The sequence below is a fragment of the Loxodonta africana genome, chromosome 25, assembly GCF_030014295.1.
Source record: "Loxodonta africana isolate mLoxAfr1 chromosome 25, mLoxAfr1.hap2, whole genome shotgun sequence".
Taxonomy (NCBI): domain Eukaryota; kingdom Metazoa; phylum Chordata; class Mammalia; order Proboscidea; family Elephantidae; genus Loxodonta; species Loxodonta africana.
Window position 1 is genome coordinate 11280718 of NC_087366.1, and position 20370 is coordinate 11301087.

At 36.6% G+C, this 20370-nt stretch overlaps 1 protein-coding gene and 1 pseudogene across 2 annotated transcripts in view; one reads left to right on the forward strand and one right to left on the reverse strand.

Annotated features, from left to right (window-relative positions):
* Positions 1 to 20370, forward strand: part of BRINP3 (BMP/retinoic acid inducible neural specific 3) — a 531587-nt gene that overhangs the window by 486208 nt on the left and 25009 nt on the right. The window lies entirely within an intron of this gene.
* LOC100666075 (dynein light chain 1, cytoplasmic-like) lies at positions 9714 to 10066 on the reverse strand (annotated as a pseudogene).

The following is a 20370-nucleotide window of genomic DNA, read 5'->3' on the forward strand; positions in this document are numbered from 1 at the left end:
TTTGAATTTAATTTGTCAAAGAAATAACAGAAAGGACAGCAGGTGTTTTTGTCTAACCCCATTGGTTATTATTAGAGATATTACAAAACTATGAAAATTAATGTTGACATACCACTTCAAAAGCTAATTTTCTTGAGTGTGTGACATGCCATAGCATATCTAAAATGTGTGTATTCCCACTTGCCAGAATAACACAATATTTATTAGAACCTTTGGTTCTAAAAGCAGATGCTGTCGACTTTAATCAATTTTCAGCTATTAATGGTGGCTTTTAACTAAAAAAAAAAAAAAAAAAAAAAAAATTTTTTTTTTTAAGTACATTTGGGAAAGGCAGATACTTTGAATTAGTATTTTTTTAGGAGCAACATGACAATTATTCTTAGGAGAAATTTAAGGTTGCCAGAATCCATTGCAGCGTAGCATAGATGCTAGATAAAAATTACCAACTCTAAGCAGTACTGCACAGAGATTTAGGAAACAATTTCATTTTTCCTTTGGTCTTACACTACACAAGAGGCAATGAGCGGTGACTATTCTTAGTGGCATGAAATGAACGGTGAATGGATTAGCAAAGGAGAGATGCATCTCAAAACTCTCCAAATAACTGCCAGGTTTTTGAGGTAATACATTTGCTTTCTTTCTTGAAGAAATGTATGCATTTACTTCAAATTTTATTTTCCTATTAATATCATGTCAAAGCCACCTATAAAACTATAAAGAAGATGTTCATAAAATTCATTGTATTCACCATATTTTATGTGTGTTCAAAGTCATTAAACAAACTATTCTTAAGTAAACAAATAGTAAATAGCCCAGTAAAGCTATGGTAAGAAGTGATCTGTTGCCCCAGCTTTTCCGTGGCTACCACGGACTATGGCTTCTCAGAGATCCTTTCTTACCCACCCAAGGAGTCTTTCGGATGATGCAAATATTTAACACTTGGCTGCTAACCCAAAAGTTGGAGGTTCAAATCCACCCACAGATGCCTCAGAAGAAAGGGTAGATAATCTCCTTCCAAAAAAATCAGCCACTGAAAACCCTGTGGAGCACAGTTCCACTCTGACACGGGTGGAAGTGCCATGAGTACTCTACTCTGCCACCACCACCAGTTGCTGTGACGTCAGTTTTGACTCATGGTGTCCCAACGTGTGTCACAGTAAAACTGTTCTCCCTAGGATTTTCAAATGGTTGACTTATCGAAAGTATATTGCGAGGCCTTTCATCTGAAAGGCCCTGGGTAGACTTGAACCAATAACCTTTCTGTTAGCACCCAAGCACTTAACCATTTGCAACACCCAGAGACTTTTATTCCCCTGATTTTTAAGGCGAACGCACTCTCAGAGCTTCTCTGTATCTCCTGCATCAAGGGAGCACGGACGTTGAGGGAGATGGTGGGGGAAAGAAATTTCTAAGTTCTTTTTTTTTTTTTTTAATTGTTTAGCTTTGATTTATATTGCTAATAACAAGTAAAAGCATAGAAGACTCTTTCCCATATTTGTCTTTTCTTTAAGAGACTGTGGACAATAAAGAGCTCAGATACTGATGACAGAATAAGAGATTTTGTCAGTAGTGTACAGGATTAAAATTCATTTCAGGGAAAAGACAGACAGAGGCTATCCAAAACATGTTATTGCAAGAAGCTGAGATCTAGAAATACTTGCCATTTTGCAGGAGTTAGAAACATATTCAAGGATTGACCTTTCTCCCCTTTTCACATTTACTTTATTCTAAAATTTTCTATTAAGACACATTTTTATTCCAAATATTTCATTGTATAAAAAGAAAAAAAAATTAAATAAGGTAGGATTTCAGTAGTTAAACTATAGAACCTAGGGATAGGAGAAGAGAGAGGAAATCAGAATAATTTCTAATGAAGGTATTTCTATTTCACAAAGAAGTGTTCCTCTATATTGAAGAGAAACTACTATAAATTGAATATAGGTAAAACAGATTATACTTATTTGTGTACACAAATGGCTTTTCTAATTTTTATAAATTTTCTGAATTGATTAATTCATTTATTAAGAAGAATGCATATGAGTCAGATATTGTTCTGGATGCTGGAGAATATTACAGTGAAAAAATGAGGTAAATTTCATACTCTAATTGGAGCTAACATTCTAGTGAAGAGAAACAGATTTAACAAACAAAAATGAAAAATAAGTGCTCTAAAAAATAATGAGAGTAAGTGTGATAGGAAGGGTTGTGGAAGCCTCAACCATTTTAAATAAGGTATTCATGGAAAGTCTCACTGAGAAAATATTATTAGCTTAAAGATCTGGAGGAGAATGAGGATGAAACCATACAGGCATGTGGAGAAGAGAGTTTCAGGAACAGAAAACAGCAAATTCCCAGATGCAGAGACAAACAGTTGGTGTTGAATTAAAAAAGAGAAGGTCAGTTAGGCTGGTGTTGAGTGATAGAGGTTAACAGAAATTCAGACGAGGTTAGACAGTAATAGGGGGCCAAATTATACAAGGACTTAGAGGTCACTCTATGGATTTCCACTTTTGTGTCAGGTAAGATGATAAGAGGATTTTGATCTGAGAAATTACATGACCATGCTTAAATGTTAAGGGAATCACATTATATTGAGGAGAGACCAAAATTGATATATATACAAATACATACACACATCAATAGAATATGGCACACTTATTTCTAAAATATTTGAAAATAGCCAAAAATGGTTGCTTTCTTTAGGATAGTACTACTTTTGGGTTGTTAACTGGGAGCAAATACATCTTATTTGTTGTTGTTAGGTGTTGAGTCAGTTCCACCTCATACCCGTTAACCCATTGCCATCTAGTCGATTCTGACTCATAGCAACCCTATAGGACAGAGTAGAAATGCTCCATAGTGTTTCCAAGGAGTGCCTGGTGGAATCAAACTGCTACCTTTTGGTTAGCAGCTGTAACCTCATAGCGACCCTATATATAACTGAACAAAACACTGCCATGTCCTGCACCATCCTCACAATCGTTGTTATGCTTGAGCCCATTGTTGCAGCTACTGTATCTATCCATCACATTAAGAGTGTTCCTATTTTTCACTGACCCTCTACTTTACCTAGCATGATGTCCTTCTCCAGGGATTGGTCCCTTCTTATAACATGTCCAAAGTACTTGAGATGAAGCCTCTCCATCCTTGCTCCTAAGGAGCATTCAGGCTGTACTTCTTCTGAGACAGATTTGTTCCTTCTTCTGGCAGCCCATAGTGTATTCAATATCATTTATCAACACCACAATTCAAAGGCACCAATTTTTCGGTCTTCCTTATCCATTGTCCAGCTTTTGCATGTATATGAGACAATTGAAAATACCAGGGCTTGGGTCAGGCACCCTAGTCCTCAACAGGACACTTTTGCTTTTTAACACTTCAAAGAGATGTTTTGCAGTGGATTAATTTCTAGACTGCTCTTTCCATGGGCATTGATTGTAGATCCAAGTAAAATGAAATTCTTGTGACAACTTCAATATTTTCTCCATTAATCATGATGTCGCTTATTGATCCAGTTGCGAGGATTTTTGTTTTCTTTATGTTGAGGTGCAATCCATACCAAAGGCTGTAGTCTTTGATCTTCACCGGTGAGTGCTTTAAGTCCTCTTTGTTTTCAGCAAGCAAGGTTGTATCACCTGCATATTGCAGGCTGTTAATGAGTCCTCCTTTAATTCTGATTGAATAGGTATGGTGAAAGAATACAACCCAGACACACACATTTACTGATTTTAAACCATGCAGCAGCTCCTTGTTCTGTTCAAAAGACTGCCTCTAGATCTATGTACAGGTTCTGCATGAGCACAGTAAAAAGTTCTGTATATACATCTTAGAAATCTCTATTGTATCCCTTGTGCATATAAAATCAAACCACTACCATCAAGTTGATTTGGACTCATAGGTACCCTCTGGGACTGAGTAGAACTGCCCCATAGGGTTTACCAGGGTAGAAATCTTTACAAGAAGTAGGCTGCCACATCTTTCTCCTGTGGTGCTGCTGGTGGGATCAAATCACAAACATTTTGGTTGGTAGCTGAGCACTTAACCACTGTGCAACCAGGGCCCATCTTGTCCATATAAAGAAAAAAACATGGATAGCAGACCTCTTTTATTCATTTATACACTAAACAGACATTGTATTACCAGACTTGTTATACTTATTATAACCTAATTTATAGGTACTGAATTTTTAAGGATATTATGTATGTGGTGTTAGTGTAAAAAAAAAAAAAAAAGAATTATAGAGTATTTGGGTAGGGCCTAGAACGACCAACCTTGAAAATGAGAGTCAAGTACAATCTTGTTGTTGTTTTTGTTAGGTGCCATCAAGTCAGTTCCATCTTGTAGAAACCCTACATACAGCAGAACAAAACACTGCCCAGTCCTGCGCCACCCTTACAGTCATTGCTAAGCTTGAGCCCACTGTTGCAGCCACTGTGTCAGTCCATCTCATCAAGGATCTTTCTCTTTTTTGCTGACCCTCTACTTTACCAAGCATGATGTCTTTCCCAGGGGACTGGTCCCTCCTAGTAACATGTCCAAAGTAAGTGAGATGAAGTTTCGCCATCCTCACTTCCAAGGAAAAACCTGGCCATACTTTTTCCAAGACAGATTCATTCATTCTTCTAGTAGTCCAATGTATATTCACTATTCTTCACCAACACCATAATTCAAATGCATCAGTTCTTCAGTTCATCGATTCTTCTTCAGTCTCCCTTATTCATTGTCCAGCTTTCCCATGCACATGAGGCAATTGAAAATACCACGGCTTAGGTCAGGGACACCTTAGTCCTCAGAGTGACATCTTTGCTTTTCAACACTTTAAAGAGATCGTTGTTATGCTTGAACCCATTGTTGCAGCTACTGTGTCAATCCATCACATTGAGGGCCTTCCCCTTTTTTGCTGACTCTCTACCAAGCATGATACCTTTGTCCAGGGGCTGGTGCCTCCTGATAACATATCCAAAATACATGAGACAAAGTCTTGCCATCCTTGCTTCTAAGGAGCATTCTGGCTGTACTTTTCATTGTATTTATTCATTGTCCAGCTTTCCCATTCAAGTACAACCTAGCCCATGCTATGAATGAGAAACTGCATCCCAAAGAGGTTAACAATATATCCCCAAATCACACAACTTCTAAGTCCCCAAACCAGGGTTTGGACAGACTCCATCTAGATTCCAACACCAACCAATGTTTTTCATCATATTACCCATATAACAGGGATGTTCACCCTGATTTTGGTCTTGCCCCTAATTAATGAAGGAGCTAGCAAATTGTTGTCATCTTTATTTTCATTTGTAACTGAGAAAGTTGTTCTACTTAATTCTCGCTGATTCTCACCCAACTTTATTATTCTGGAATCTTGGAAGTCTAAGAGTTGGTTAATGTACCCAATTATGGGTTAATGTACAATACCTTACTAAAAGTGTCTCCTTAAAAGTAAAATATCTGTTTTCAAATTGAAATCTAATTAATTAGGTGTCTTAGACAGCTAGTGCTGCTATAACAGAAATACCACAAGTGGATGGCTTTAACAAAGAGAAATTTATTGTTTAGCAGGCTAGAAGTCTAAATTCAGGGTAGCAGCTCCAGAGGAAGGCTTTCTGTCTCCGTTGGATCTGGAGGAACATTCTTGTCATCAATCTTCCCCTGGACTAGGAGCTTCTCAGCACAGGGACCCTGGGTCGAAAGATATACTATTCTTCTGCCTCTTGTTTCTTAGTAGTAGGAGGCCTGCCTGTCTGTATGCTAGCTACTCTCTTTTATATCTCAAAAGAGATTGGCTTAAGACACCACTTAATCTTTAGGTTGAGTCTTTTCTCATTAACATAACTGCCAATAATTCTACCTCATTAACATCATAGAGGTAGGGTTTATAACACAGAGGAAAATCACATCACATGACAAAAAGGTGGACAATCACACAACACTAGGAATTATGGCCTAGCCAAGTTGACACATATTTTGGGGGAACAAAATTCAATCCATGGCATACAGTGAGAGAGATTTGGTTTATTTTCCATGTTTCCACTAGTTTTAAATGGTTTGGCGGTTATTTTGGAACTTTATGTTCATAGGCATGGTCTCTGTCGTCTGAACCTACGATCTTTCTAGATAAAGATACTTATAATCCAAAGCTCTTTGCATAAGTGCTCAAAGATGGCAAAAAAAAAAAAAAAAAAACAAAGAACAACAACAACAAAAGAAATGCAAGGATTTGACAGAATTGTTTTTGACGCTTCTATGAAAAAAAATGCTATATTATTTTCTTTTCACACAATGAAAAATGTTTTGAATACTGATTTGAAAGGTGTAGGTTTGGTTTAATCCCACATTTTTTCCTGGAGAATGTAATACTTCAGCACAATTCTCACCAAAACAGTTTAAGGCATTGATGTATGGTGATATGCTTCTTTCAATTTAGAGGAACAGAAAGGGGCTGCACTTCAGATCATTTACAGGAGCGAAACATGTGGAAATAAACTGAAATACAAAATAAAGCATTTCTTATAAGAATCCAAATACTCTCCGGCAGACATAGAAAAAAGCCTTCAGACTCACTGTAAGCAGAAAAAGCCTACAGTGGATTAAAGACTCTGTATGCATTTATTGAATCTTATTTACTGACTTGTTTCACAATCCAAAATTACAAACTGATGTATAAACTTTTTGCTGAAGAAACAGAAAGTACTGTGAAATATGCAGGATATGCTTTTTGGCTTATTTGGTGTCATAGTCCAGGAATTAGTAATATAGAAACATGGAAATAGTCAATGATTTCATTAGCTTTTCAATTAAAGTCTTATTATGACTTGAAATTAGAATATGTACTCATGAACCAAGAAAAAAGCACATATTTTCACCATTAATTTTTTATAGATTCTAGAACAGTGGCATTACAGAGGTATGGCTAAAAAAAAAAAAAAAAAAAGGTTAAAAACTCATGTTTCATTTTTAAAAAGCCTTTTCTTAATATGCCTTCAGTTTTATTTTTAAGAAGCTATAAAAGCTCCTAGGTGTATCTAGTAATACTTGAGGAATCCACATTCACTCCCAAGCTGCTAATATTTTTACTCATATGTTGTTTTAAGTTTAATGTTTTCACTCTTTAGTCAAGTGAAATTGCCTGTCCATTGAGCCAGTAGGCTGAATTTTCTATTTCAGACTAATCACATTTATATATTTTTATTCCACACAAGGCCCAAGAATTTGGCCTGCTTGACTTCAGTTTTTAACAAGTTGCCATGGAGTTAATTCCAACTCATGGTGACCCCATGTGTATCGTAGTAGAACTGTGCTTCATAATGTTTCCAATGACTGATTTTTTGGAAGTGGGCTTGAACTTCAAACCTTCCAGTTAGAAGTCATCTGTTGTTTTGGGGTCCCTGAGTGGTGTACCTAGTTTGAATCCACCCAGAAGCACCTCAGAAGAAAGGCTTGATGATCTAGTTCCAAAAATCAGTCACCGAAAACCCTATGGAGCACAACTGAACTCTCACCCGTATGGTTGCCATTTAACTTTCATTTTTAGAGTGGCTTAAGACATGATTACTTCTTGCTGCATTCCCTTTAAAACTGTTAGATTTAGTATACAAATTCCTTCCCATTTCTCCACCCCTGAGACTTTTCCATCCACAGTTTCTTGGTATCTCAAGAGCAAGATAAAAGGACATTTTAATTTCAAAGGTTGAGTATATCTCAGAAATTTTTCATCTCATTCCTGGTACTTTGCATTTTACTACAAGAAACAGGAAACCTGATTAGTAGAAATCTAAGTACATAGGGATTTTTCTGTCTCATATAACAGGAATTCAGGACAAAGAAATTGCTGTCAGTGGTTCAGCAACTTTCTGATATCAAGGCAAGTGTATTCCTTTCTTTCTCTCTCTCTCTTTCTTTCTTTCTTTCTCTCTCTCTCCCTCCTTTCCCTTCCTTCCTTCCTTCCTTCCTTCCTTCCTTCCTTCCTTCCTTCCTTCCTTCCTTCCTTCCTTCCTTCCTTCCTTCCTTCCTTCCTTCCTTCCTTCCTTCCTTCCTTCCTTCCTTCCTTCCTTCCTTCCTTTCCTTCCCTCCCTCCCTCCCTCCCTTTTTCTATCTTTCATTCTTTCTCTTTTTCTTTGCCTTTCCTTTATTTTCCTTCCATTTTGTTGTCATGTAGTCACAAGATGACTGCTGGCTATAGATCGAGACCTCATTCATGCCCATATTTAGGATAAGAAGATAAAAAGAGATGGGATAAGCCACGGCTCCAGCTTTTTTTCATGAAGAAGAAGTTATCGTAGGCTCCTCCATATCAGACTTCTACTTGTGTCAGGACTGTGCCACACAGCCACCCAAGAAATATTTTGAGTACCCTGCTGTAAACAAAAGCAAGGCTCTGTTAGCAGGAAGGAGGGACCTGTGAATATGGAATAGGCAACTAACAGCATATAAGACACCCCTTGTATTCACTTCCCAGGGCTGCTATAACAAAGTATCACAAATTGAAAGTTATTGTCTTATAGTTCTGGAGGCTAGAAGTCCAAATTTAGGGTATCAGCAAGGCCAACTTGTCTCCAAAGGTTTTAAGGGAAGATCTTTTTTTTTTTTTTTTTTATCTCATGCATGTTTTAGGAGCCTCAGGCATTCCTTGCAGCTTCAACATTTCTGTCACTGCATGGCTTTCTTCCATATGTCTGTCTCTGTCTCTTCAGCTCTTTTATTTGGTACTACTCAAATTGGATCAGGGCTCAGTCCAGTATGGCCACACATTAACTGATAACATCTTCAAAGACCCTATTCACAAACAAGATCATGTTCACAGGTACTAGAGGTTACGACTTCAAATAAATTTTGGAGAGAACACAGCTCAATCCGCAACACTCATTCTTAAATAGCATTTCACATCGCTATTTCTCACTTACCTCCTCAGCCTTCCTTTTTTCCCTCACATAAATAGATACCTAGCACTCTTAGGTTGGTGGTTCAAACCCGCCATCTGGCTCTGTGGAAGAAAGACTTGGTAATCTGCTTCCATAAAGATTACAGTCAAGAAAACCCTATAAAAACCAAACCAAAACCATTGCCGTAGAGTCGATTCTGACTCAGTGACCCTCTAGCAACCCTATTGGGCAGTTATATCCTGTCACGCAGGGTCACTATGAGTCAAAATTGACTCAGCAGCACCCGACAACAATGTCATTCTCCAATATACTTAAGGTGATTTAAAAATTAAAAGTGGAATAGAAATAGGTTTTGACCACCCTACTAAATTTAGATAAGGATATTATTATGGAGCCTGGTGGCACAGTGGTTAAGAGTTACAGCTGCTAACCAAAAGGTCGGCAGTTCAAATCTACCAGTCGCTCCTTGGAAACGACAGGGCAGTTCTACTCTGTCCTACATAGTGGCTATGAGTTGGAATTGACTCGACAGCAACATGTTTTATTTTCCAGCTTTTCCTCATTATTATAAAGTCCAAACTATTTCCCTTCCCTTGGTCTCTTTTTTTTCCCCTCACATCTCCAACAGATCTATTGTTTTTTTTTTTTTTTAAAGGAATGGATTGTGAGGAAAGAAGAAACATGAGGCAGGGGAAAGTTGGGAATAGAAAATACATTCAAATGTAAGCTGTTTTGCTAATTGTTTTATAACCACAACAAACTAGTACAGGGAAGGCCTGTACAAAACACAATAAAGGTTCAAAGTTGGAGGTGTTCCCTTAGCAAGGCTGAAGATTTGTCTCTGGTATTTGGAATTTAGGCTGCAGTCCTTGTTTTTAGATGAATCTAAAAACAAGGTGTGTGGGCACAGTCCATTCTTTAACCAGACTTGAACAGAAGAATGGCCACTTGGTCCAGGTAGAACTAGAAGAAGTCCTTGGTTTCATGTGTCACATAACTACTGAGGTTTCTCCCCACGATGCAGTGCCAGGTGGGGCTATACTTCTAGCCAAAATCCTTCTGGATATGGGCCACAATGCCCTCTCTATGTTATATTTCTCCAGTGCCCAAGAGGCACACTTCACCAAGTCCTGTTCCATCTCCTCTGACATGCCTGCATTTTTGATCATGGCCTCTTGGTAGCACATTGTTACTGTGGAGCAAGGCCTGGCCAACTGCAGAGGTCTCCTGGGGAGCGGGGCCAGAGATTAGAGTGGCTCAAGCCCAGGGGGAGCTGCTGTTGCTACCAAAGCCATGGCACATCTTTTTTTTTTAATGCTGCTTATACTGGTTAATGACAACTTGTTGAAGAGATGATGTTGTTATAGCAGACTAAGGAAACATGATTAAAATGTCGATATAAATCATAATTTGACTTCTAGAATCAAAGGCAAGCTGTGTTTAGCCCTGTGTTCATTTAGGTCCCCACCCCCCTTTCATGGAAGCTAGAAGTGACCTAACAGTCTACCCATTTTCACTTCAACAGAAACTGCTAGGAGTCTGCTGTTTCCTCACTTAATTAAGTGGGTAGGATGACTCTGAGGTTCCCTGCTCTAGTCACCTCACAATCTCATTTATCCCACATGATTCTTAGGGTCTACTGGCTTTAGCAATATCTATGAAATATGGGTTTTGGTAGAGTGCCCTTGGCTAAACTGTAGAGGGATTATAAAATACCATGATGATATTAAGATGCCAGAATGAGTTACATCCTCATTTTACTTTGTGTTGATTAATCCAGGGACAGTATAATAGCTCACTTTTTTTTTTTTCCAAAGCTTATCTAGGCTACCTAAAACATTTCAGATAACTGTTACCTTAAGAAGTAGTCAGAAATTATATAGAAAAACACCTATTCTCAGTACTTTTTTACCTTATGGGTGTTTCTTGGACCAGTTAACATAAATAAGACAATGGAGTGATTAAGAGCACAGACTCTGGCTTGCTTATATAGACAATCAGTGCTCTAAACTTACTCTGTGTGTTAGTACAGAGAACTCTTTGTACCTTTGTTTCCTCACCTTTAAATGTGGATAATGATAGTACTCACCTCAGAGCTGTGGTAAGGATTAGTGTTAAACTATCTAAACAGCCCCTTGTTGCTGTTGTTGTTAGATGCTATGGAATTGATTTCTACTCATAGTGACCACAGATGACAGAGTAGAACTGCCCCATTGGGTTTTCTAGGTTGTAATCTTTACTGAAGGAGATCTCCAGGTCTTTCTCCCATGGAGCTGCTGGGTGGGCTTGAACTGCTAACCTTCAGGTTAGCACCCAAGCACTATTCAAAAATTAAATTATGACACACTGGCAATGCTAAAGAATAAACTTACGTGTTTTTCCCCTTGCCAATAGAGACACGTTTCTCTATCTTTCCGCCAATTGATAAAGAGGCTTCCATTTGTATCGTTGTGGTTTATTCTATGAGTAAGAGAGCAGCTCATTTTGAATACCACTTCATTTGTGTCACTGCTGATGGCATCCAGGGACTCATTTTTTTTTTTTTTCCTTTCATCAAATGTTACTTTGGCTAATGAAACTTCATGTGCACTGAGGAGAGACACAGATGTTCTACATTATGTAAGTCTGGCTGAGGACCCAAGGGTTAAACTGTAGGCTCTACTATTTGTTTTCTGAATATATGCAGGGTTGTCATTGAAGTACATACATCATTTTCAGTAGTCTCATCTGGAAAATAATGAGGCCAAAGAATGCTAGACATACTGGATTGTTTCTGTCTCTAAACAGTCATTTGATACATTCTGACTTTAATTCCTACAAACTTACATGTAATGCTTAAATTGTTAGAAAAATTAGGAGAAAATACCTAGGTACTCTTTCGTCCTGAGGAAAAAAATCACGTGAAATGGGACCCCAAGTTACCGCTTGCATTAATATGCTAAGTGAGTCAACTTTTGTGAATTTTTTTTTTTAATTATTGTACAAGTGTTTGCATAGGTGGACACAGCACAACACTCACACACACAAACATATCACAATATTTGCTTATTCCTATAAAAGGTAGCATTTCTATAGGCCAGGAACACCCATCAATTTCTGGTGATTTTGTGGGAAAATCAGTAATCACATTTATGATTGTCATTATAGGGCTTAATTCACAGCACTGGAGGGTGCTAATGTAATACCTTTGCTTTGAGGTGTAATTTTTGGCTTTTTTTTTTTAAATGGATGAAAGTCACATAGGCAGGTTCCATGAGAGATATTTCATGCTTGGTGTTTTTTTCAGTAGTCCAGTTTGTAGCAACTATGAAGTTCCAGGAGCTCCATTTATATTAGCATATTGTAGATGACCAGTTTGAGAATTAGAATCCAGTCAATCAAACTTCTAAAACTAATTTATATTCCAGAATGCCAGGTTGATATTTTGTGCCATAGCTTGTCACATAATTACAATACTAGTAACATTTTGGTCAGTCATATTTGTCCCTGTAGAATAGTTACGTAGGAAACCAAATTATTATTATATGATAGCATATTGGTCACGACATTAGAGCGAGACGGTTTTAATTGACGAATTTTCATTCTCAGTAGCAATACATTTTGATGTGTTGATATGTTCATGATTATTGCAACTATAAGCTTTCCAAGAAAGCTGAGCTCATTTCTTCACTTTATCAGGACAACCTCATCCCGCGATGATACCAAATAAACACTGCCAAATATTGCTACATTGATTCCCCACTATCCTTTGTTATGTTTCAATCCTCTTTATTTAGACAATTTTTTTCTTATATTTGTTAATATCATTGATTTGTCTGACACCACATTCTTCCGTTCCAATTTCTACATAAGAACACACTCTTTTTTTCTTCCAAATAACTGCACATAATGATTAATGACCTAACTCAGTGCTTTGAAAGTGCTCATATCAATTACCACCCACCAGAAGTTCAGTAAAAACATTGCCATTTTGTTATCAAAGCATTGATATTCATATTCTAGAATAAATATCAGTGTACTGTTATCCAAAGTTGTTAAATGGCTTGAAGGGCCTCTTAGTTATCCAGTGTTGCTGTAACAACAGTAACTCAGTGGATGTCTTTAACAAACAGAAATTTATTTTCACACAGTTTAAGAGTCCAGAAGTCCCAATTCAGGGCACTGGCTCTAGGAGAGACTTTCTGTTTGTGTTGGCTCTGGGGAAAGGTCTTTGTCTCCTTAGCTTCTATTTCCTGGTTCTTTGGAGATCTCCATGTGGCTTGACATCTATCTTCCCCATCTCTGCTTGCTTAATCTGTTCCTTTTATATTTTGTAAGAAATTGACTTAAGACACACCCTACACTAATCCTGTCCATTAACATAACAAAGACAACCCATTTCAAAATGGGATTATAACCACAGGCATAAAGGTTAGGATTTACAATACATACTTTTGGGGGACACAATTCAATCTATAACAAAGGGCATAAATAATATACATAATATTAATATTTATTAGGTGTTTAGTGCTTTGAAGTATTTTAAATTTTCTGATGTGATGCATAAAAATATGATTTTACCAATATACATTCTGTGCTAAGTGTTACGCTAGGCACATATCTTGTCTCGAAATACCTCTTTGTCTCTTTAAGGAAAGCAAAAGATTAATGTAGATCATTACAATGCATTATGCTAAGTAAGGAGGCCTGGTGGCACAGTGGTTAAAAGTTTCCCTACTAACCAAAAGGCCAGCAGTTTGAATCCACCAGCCGCTCCTTGGAAACCCTATGGGACAGTTCTATTCCATCCTATAGGATTGTTATGAGTCGGAATCAACTGGAGGGCAATGGGTTTGGTTTTTTGGTTTGATGCTAAGTACAGACCTCAGAGTAAGTACAGGGTACTGTGGGAGCACATAGGAGGAGAACGTGATTGATTCTTGTGGTTCAGAGGAACTTTTTGGAGGAAGTAATTTCTTAGTTTAGTCCTAAAGGATGAACCCCGCTGCCATGGATTCAATTCCGACTCACAGAAACCCTATAGGACAGAGTAGAACTGCCCCACATGGTTTCCAAGGCTGTGACCTTCACAGAAGCAGATTGCCACATCTTTCTCCCTCAGAGAGGCCGGTGGGTTGGAATTGCCCACGTTTTGGTTGACAGTCGGGCACTTAACCATTTCACTACCAGTGCTCCTTCTGAAAGAACGAGGGAGGTTTAATCAGTTTACGAATGGGATTGAGGAAGGTGTCAATGAAAAGTTTCAGAAAAAAATATAGCATGTTCAGTCTAATTTAAGAGACTACCATGGTCTCTCAAACTGGAATATTGCATGAACCCCTTTTGGAAATAAATAAATAAATAGTGGCCCAGGAATGTATCTCAGGTGTCTTAGTGTTCTGGTGATAGGAACAATGGAATAGAGTATAATTTGGAAGCAATGAGAAAATAGTCTAGAGAGATAGAAGGTGAACTGATTATAAAGGAACTTGCATTCCATGCCTGCAATGGGATTATTATCCTGAGACAATAATAGCACCACTAAATTGTTGTAGTTAGGAGAATGCCTTGATGAGAATTGTGGGCAGAATGGATTGTGAGGAAGGGGGAAAAAGGCAAGACCAAAGGCTCAGAGATTAGTTAGATGGCTGAGGTGATAATCTGGCAAAGGTAAAGGTGCTCTGTTAGAGTAGTGAAAAGAGAGTGTCTTCGAGACATTGTGTATAAAGATTCTAAAAGATAAGTTATTGATACTTGATTTTTATTGGATAGTGATATTGAAAGTAATGTTGAAATTTTGAGGAAAGTTTGAGAATCGGAACTGGCTGTGAGTCTCAGATTTTTAGCTTGCCTGGTAGTATATATGGCTGGGGAATTAATTTAAATATGACACAAAAGGGAAGAACTTTATTGAGTTTGTGAAGAGTAGCAGGTGGGATGCAAGGATTAGGAGTGGATATGATGCACTCATTTTTTGGCATGTTGTTTTAATAGTGTTTGTGAGGTCATCATCTAATTGGTAATGTCTAAAGGGAAGTTACATACATGGGTTTAAAACTCAGAAAAACATTTAAATTAAGCCTATGGTAGGCCTATGGTGGCCATATTTTCAGTCGCCTCATATGTATGCAAAAGGTGGACAACGAATAAGGAAGGCCAAAGAAGAATTGATGCCTTTAAATTATGGTGATGGTGAAGAATATTGAATATACCATGGACTGCCAGAAGAACGAACAAGTCTGTCTTGGAAGAAATACAGCCAAAGTGCTCATTAGAAGAGAGGACTAGGAGTCTTTGTCTCACATACTTTGGACATGCTATTGGGAGGGACCAGTCCCTGGAGAAGGACATCATGCTTGGTAAATAGAGGGCCAGTGAAAAAGAGGAAGACCCTTCACAAGATGGATTGACACAGTGGCTACAACAATGGGCTCAAACAGAACAAGGTGAGGATGGCACGGGATTGGCCACATTTCATTCTGTAGTACATAGGGTTGCTATGAGTTGGACATGACTCGATGGCACCTGACAACAACAACATGGTGGTTCTGGAGCCCTGGTGGTGCAGTGGTAAAGAGCTTGGCTGCTAACTAAAAGGTTGGCAATTCAAACCCACCAGCTGCTCCTTGAAAACCCTATGGAGCAGTTCCTATTCTGACCTATAGGATCCTATGAGTCAGAATTTACTGGATGGCTACATGTTTTTTTGTTGTTTTTCTGGTGGTTCTTGCCTTACATGTGGGAGACTCATGTTCAATTTCCGGCCAGTACACCTCGTGCATTGCCACCACACATTTGTCAGTGGAGGCTGGCATGTTTCTATGATGCTGAACAGGCTTCAGCAAAGCTTCCAGACTAAGATGGACTAGGAAGAAAAGCCTGGAAAACTGCTTCCAAAAATCAGCCAGTGAAAACACCATGGATCACAACATTCTGATATCCAGCCATTCATGGGAATGGTACAGGACTAGACAGATTTTCCTTCTGTTGTTCATGGGGTCTCCATGAATCAGGGGCCAACTCAACAGCAGCTAACAACATTGATACATTTGGAAGTCATGGGCAAATAATAGTTAAAGCCATGGGCATAGATATGACCATGCCAAGAGTATGTGATAAGTAAGAAGTTGAGAGATGCGGATTGGATTAAAAGGAGTTCTTTTGATTAGTAACCAGCAGAGGAGTAGGCTGATAAGCACTGTAGGAAGGAATGGTTCAAGAATGAGGATGGAAATATTAATCTTATGTTTCAATTTTACTTATGGGACAATGCAAAATTTTTTTAACACTAAAAATGAAATTAAAAGTTAAATATTTAGATTGTTAAGAATAATTCCATTCAGAGCTGTTTCTCTGGTTGGAATAAGTACAATAAGTAGTGAAAAACCTGGAAGGCAGAAAGTATCTGATAATAATTTTCATTGAAACTTTTATCATCTTATTTTTACAGTAACAATGTAAAAAAAGTTAAGAATATCAATATTTTACACATGAACTAATAGGCTCATTGCCACTACAGCATTCTTTTAAAATCACATATAGCCAGCTCAGTGTGACCTGTCACCTAGCATCAAAGCAAAGAGCCTAGTATTTTATCTTTCTACCAGGGAAAACAGAAAAACATATAGATAAGTGTATTTGTCATTTAATAGTAATTTATTGATTTTGTAACGAAGTACTCAGAGGCTGGACTTCAATATTTCTTGAATACTTGATGGTGGAAAATGAAAGAAACAAGGGAAGGAGCTATTATAAAATACAAGGAATTTGTTATTTATTGATCAATAGAGGAAATGGGAGATTGTCTTTGGAAAACATCGTTTCTATGTTGGGAATGGAATTGTATTTGTTCAGATGTGAAACACATACCTACAATATCTATCTTTTATCCTTGGGGATACTGCTTGACATTTGCATTAAATAATGCAGGTATTCAGATTGAAAGAAAAATTGAGGATGGAGTTATGTTTTTTAAAAAATTTTGGTGAGGGTGATCTGTGAATTAAGGCAGAGATGAGAGAAGAAACTCTGATTTGTGGATAAAAATAGCTCATCCCCCCCCCCCCATTTGCTGCTTTCTGTCATTAATTTAAAACCACCACCCTAGTCCAAGACACTGTCATCTTTCATCTGGACTACTGAAATAGCCTCCTAATTGGTCTGGCTTTATCCACTCTAGCTATCTTTTAAGGGTGAGTAAAGGAGTGAGGTCAAAAAAGTTCAGATTTTGGATGACAGCAACTGGGAGAAGCCTGTAGGTTCTTCCACTAAGATAGTGAATATTAGATCATGTTTGCTGTGAGTGAAAGGGAAAGACGAGTTCATTTTTGGACACGTAATACCAAATGTACATACTGTATATATTAGTCATGAATGCAGTGACTAAATTTAAGCTGAAAATATATATTTGAGCACTGTAAGTATATATTATTTTTCAATATTTGTATAAAGAGCCTAGATCCAGTCACGTGAGTAGTTCATGCAAATCAAAGTAGAAGAGTTAGAGGACTAGACCCTCAGAAACTCAAAACTTTGTAAGTGAAAAAGTAGAAGAGACTTTAACAAAGAAGACTAATTAAAAGTATCAAAAAAAAATTTTTTTTTTTAATGAGATACGGAGATGGGAGAAAGATAAGGAGATGCCTTCCTAAGGAATATTTTGCTTTGAAATGAGAAAATTTGTCCCTTTATATCTGGTGATACTCCTTGCTTTGAAGTCTTTTATATAACTTAGATAATCATATAGGATTTCTCATCATTAGTGTTTGCATAGTATATGTTTCTCTACATTTTTACTTTCAGGTTACTTTGATTTTTTTTCCCCCCCAAATTACTGCTCTTATATATAAAAAAAACCCTATATAATTATTAAATTTTAATTCAGTCTGTTAATCCCTACCTTTTAATTGGAGTGTTTAGTACATTTACCTCTAAAGTAATTAATGAAATGGTTAGATATGTTTATCATCTTATTTGTTTTCTGTAGTTCCCATTTGTAATTTTTTGTCTGCCGGTTTCTCTTTCTCTACCTAGTTTGCATTTAATTAAATATTTTAATGTTCCATCTTAATTCTTGAAATGGATTCTTACATATACCATTTTTGTGACTACTCTAAGAATTAAAAAGTACAGCCTTAATTTACCACACTGCACTTAAAATCAATTTTGTGCAAAAGCCAAAACAATTTTGTAGTTCACATAAAACATAAATACTTTATATTAATATAATTTAACTTACTCTTGTGTCCTTTTTCTGTCATCATCATATATTCTTACCTAGACATGTTAAAATCTCATATTATTTTTATATTTTTTGCATTAAACATTAAGATATCTTTTACAGAAATTAAGAAAAACTCATACAGTCCATTTATTGTCTTCTGCGTTTATTCTTTCTTGTAGATCCAAATTCCACCTTCTTTCAGTTTTTGCTTTCTGCTTTTCTCCCCAGGATCCATCTCACAATTGCAAATGATGTCTGCTATAGATTTGAGAAGAAGTTATTCACAGACTTGTAGGTCTTTCTTTCCTTGATTCCCTCCTTTTGGGATCCCTCATTCAATTTACAGCTGTCCTGGCAACCCCTGTTTCTATCCTTGACACATCAAACCAACAACTGTGTGGATTTCGATAGACTTTCATCCTTCCCATATTGCATATATTCGAGAGTATCCTTAGGGCAAGACCATATGAATTTAAATTGTAATCAGTATTGGGCCCTTCTTTTAAGTTTCAAAATTTATTTAGCTTTTGCCTATTTCAGGTCAGTCTCAAGTGCCTTTGATTAGTTGTTCTTTCTACTTTGTTAAGAATTTATAATTGTTATCATTGGGAGGTTTGATCTAACACAAGCTATTGTGCTATTACACAGATTTTCAATTAAAAAAAAGACAAATTACAGGTATTTTTAATAGAAATTGCATTAAATATAAAAAAAATTATAAGTATTGATATGTTTCATGAGTCTTTCTGTCCACGAATGTTGCATATCACCACACTAATTTAATTATGCTTTAATATTTTTTAAATAATTTCTTTTTTTTTCTAATTTTGTTACATATATATTAGATGTGTGGTATGTTTGTTATTGTAATTTAAAATGTTAATTTTATTTTTTTCACCTTTGATTTGGAAAGACAATTTCACTGGGTATAAACTTCTAGTTTGAGGTATTAGTCTTCCTCTCACTCACCTGTTAATAGTCCCTATTCCTCTCTAGCTAATATTAGATATTCATTTGGTGAACCACATGCAAACTTATATGAGAGTAAGGGGTGCTTCTATTTCATTGTCTTTCTTGGAATTTGTTGTGCTTTTTGAATCACAGGATTCATGTAGTTCATCAGTTTTGGAAAATTCTCATCTGTTATTATTTTCAGTATTGACTCTCCCGATTTTCTCCACTCTTTATCACCGAAACATTGATTTGATGTTTATAAGCTCTAGCATTATTCTCTTTCTTATTCTATCTCTTACACTTTCAATCTCTTTCTAACTGTGGCATATATTCTTAGTGATACCTTCTCATTTATACTTTTAATTCATCAATTTAGTGCTCAGCTTTCCAATCTGGGGTTTTATCTTCCTTTGAGGTTTAAATTGTAATTATTATTATTGTTAACATTGTAATCATCATTTTGTAGATGTTCTTTCACTTTTTTCAAATTTATTTTTCAAATTTCTTCTGGTATTCCTGTTCCTTTCCCATAGTTTTTCATTTTCTTGTAATTATTTAAATGTGCTCCTGATAATGGACTTTAGGTATTGAAAAATTGCAAAATCTATAGCCTGTATTGTTCTGGTTCTGCTTTTTTGTTGATCCTCTTGGTACTTTGGTTCTTCATATGCTTTATTTTTCTCTGAGGTTACAACCTCATGTTCAAAATACATGTATTATATTGATTCAAGTCCTTCACAGAGTGTGCATTCCTCTGGAAAAGATATATGTCTAATTTTGCAACAAGGTCACTTTGGAGCACTTTAAAATAAGTTTTTATTTTAATTTGTGTTTATGAATTTTTAGGGTAGATTTATGTATTTTTCCCTTCCGTTGAATCTGAAGTTAGGGCATGTACTCACATTTGCTCTCTCCCTTTGCAGAGGACTTTTAAATTAGCTGACTTTTTCATTAAGTGTATAATGCTTGTCTTCCCAGCTTCATATTCGAGCTGCAATCCAATCTTCTCTCATGTGTGCTAAACTTTTTCTCCTATACAACCAATATGGCCAAAAAAACCTCTAGATCATATATACCTACTTGCTGCTTCATATTTATTCTTTTTCTTAAATTTCAGGCTCTGAAGTTTATCTTTTTTCTTTTTCCAGTTCATAAACGTATTTAATTAAAATTATTGCCAGAATTACTCTGTATTTTGCGGTAACAGAAATTTTAGTAGTATTTACTCTGTCATTTATCACAAACATGAGTCCATAATTCAATTTTTATTTAGTAACTCTCTTGGAAGGGGTTAGGTGAGAAGGCATTTCACTGGTCTCTAAGGGTTCTAATGAA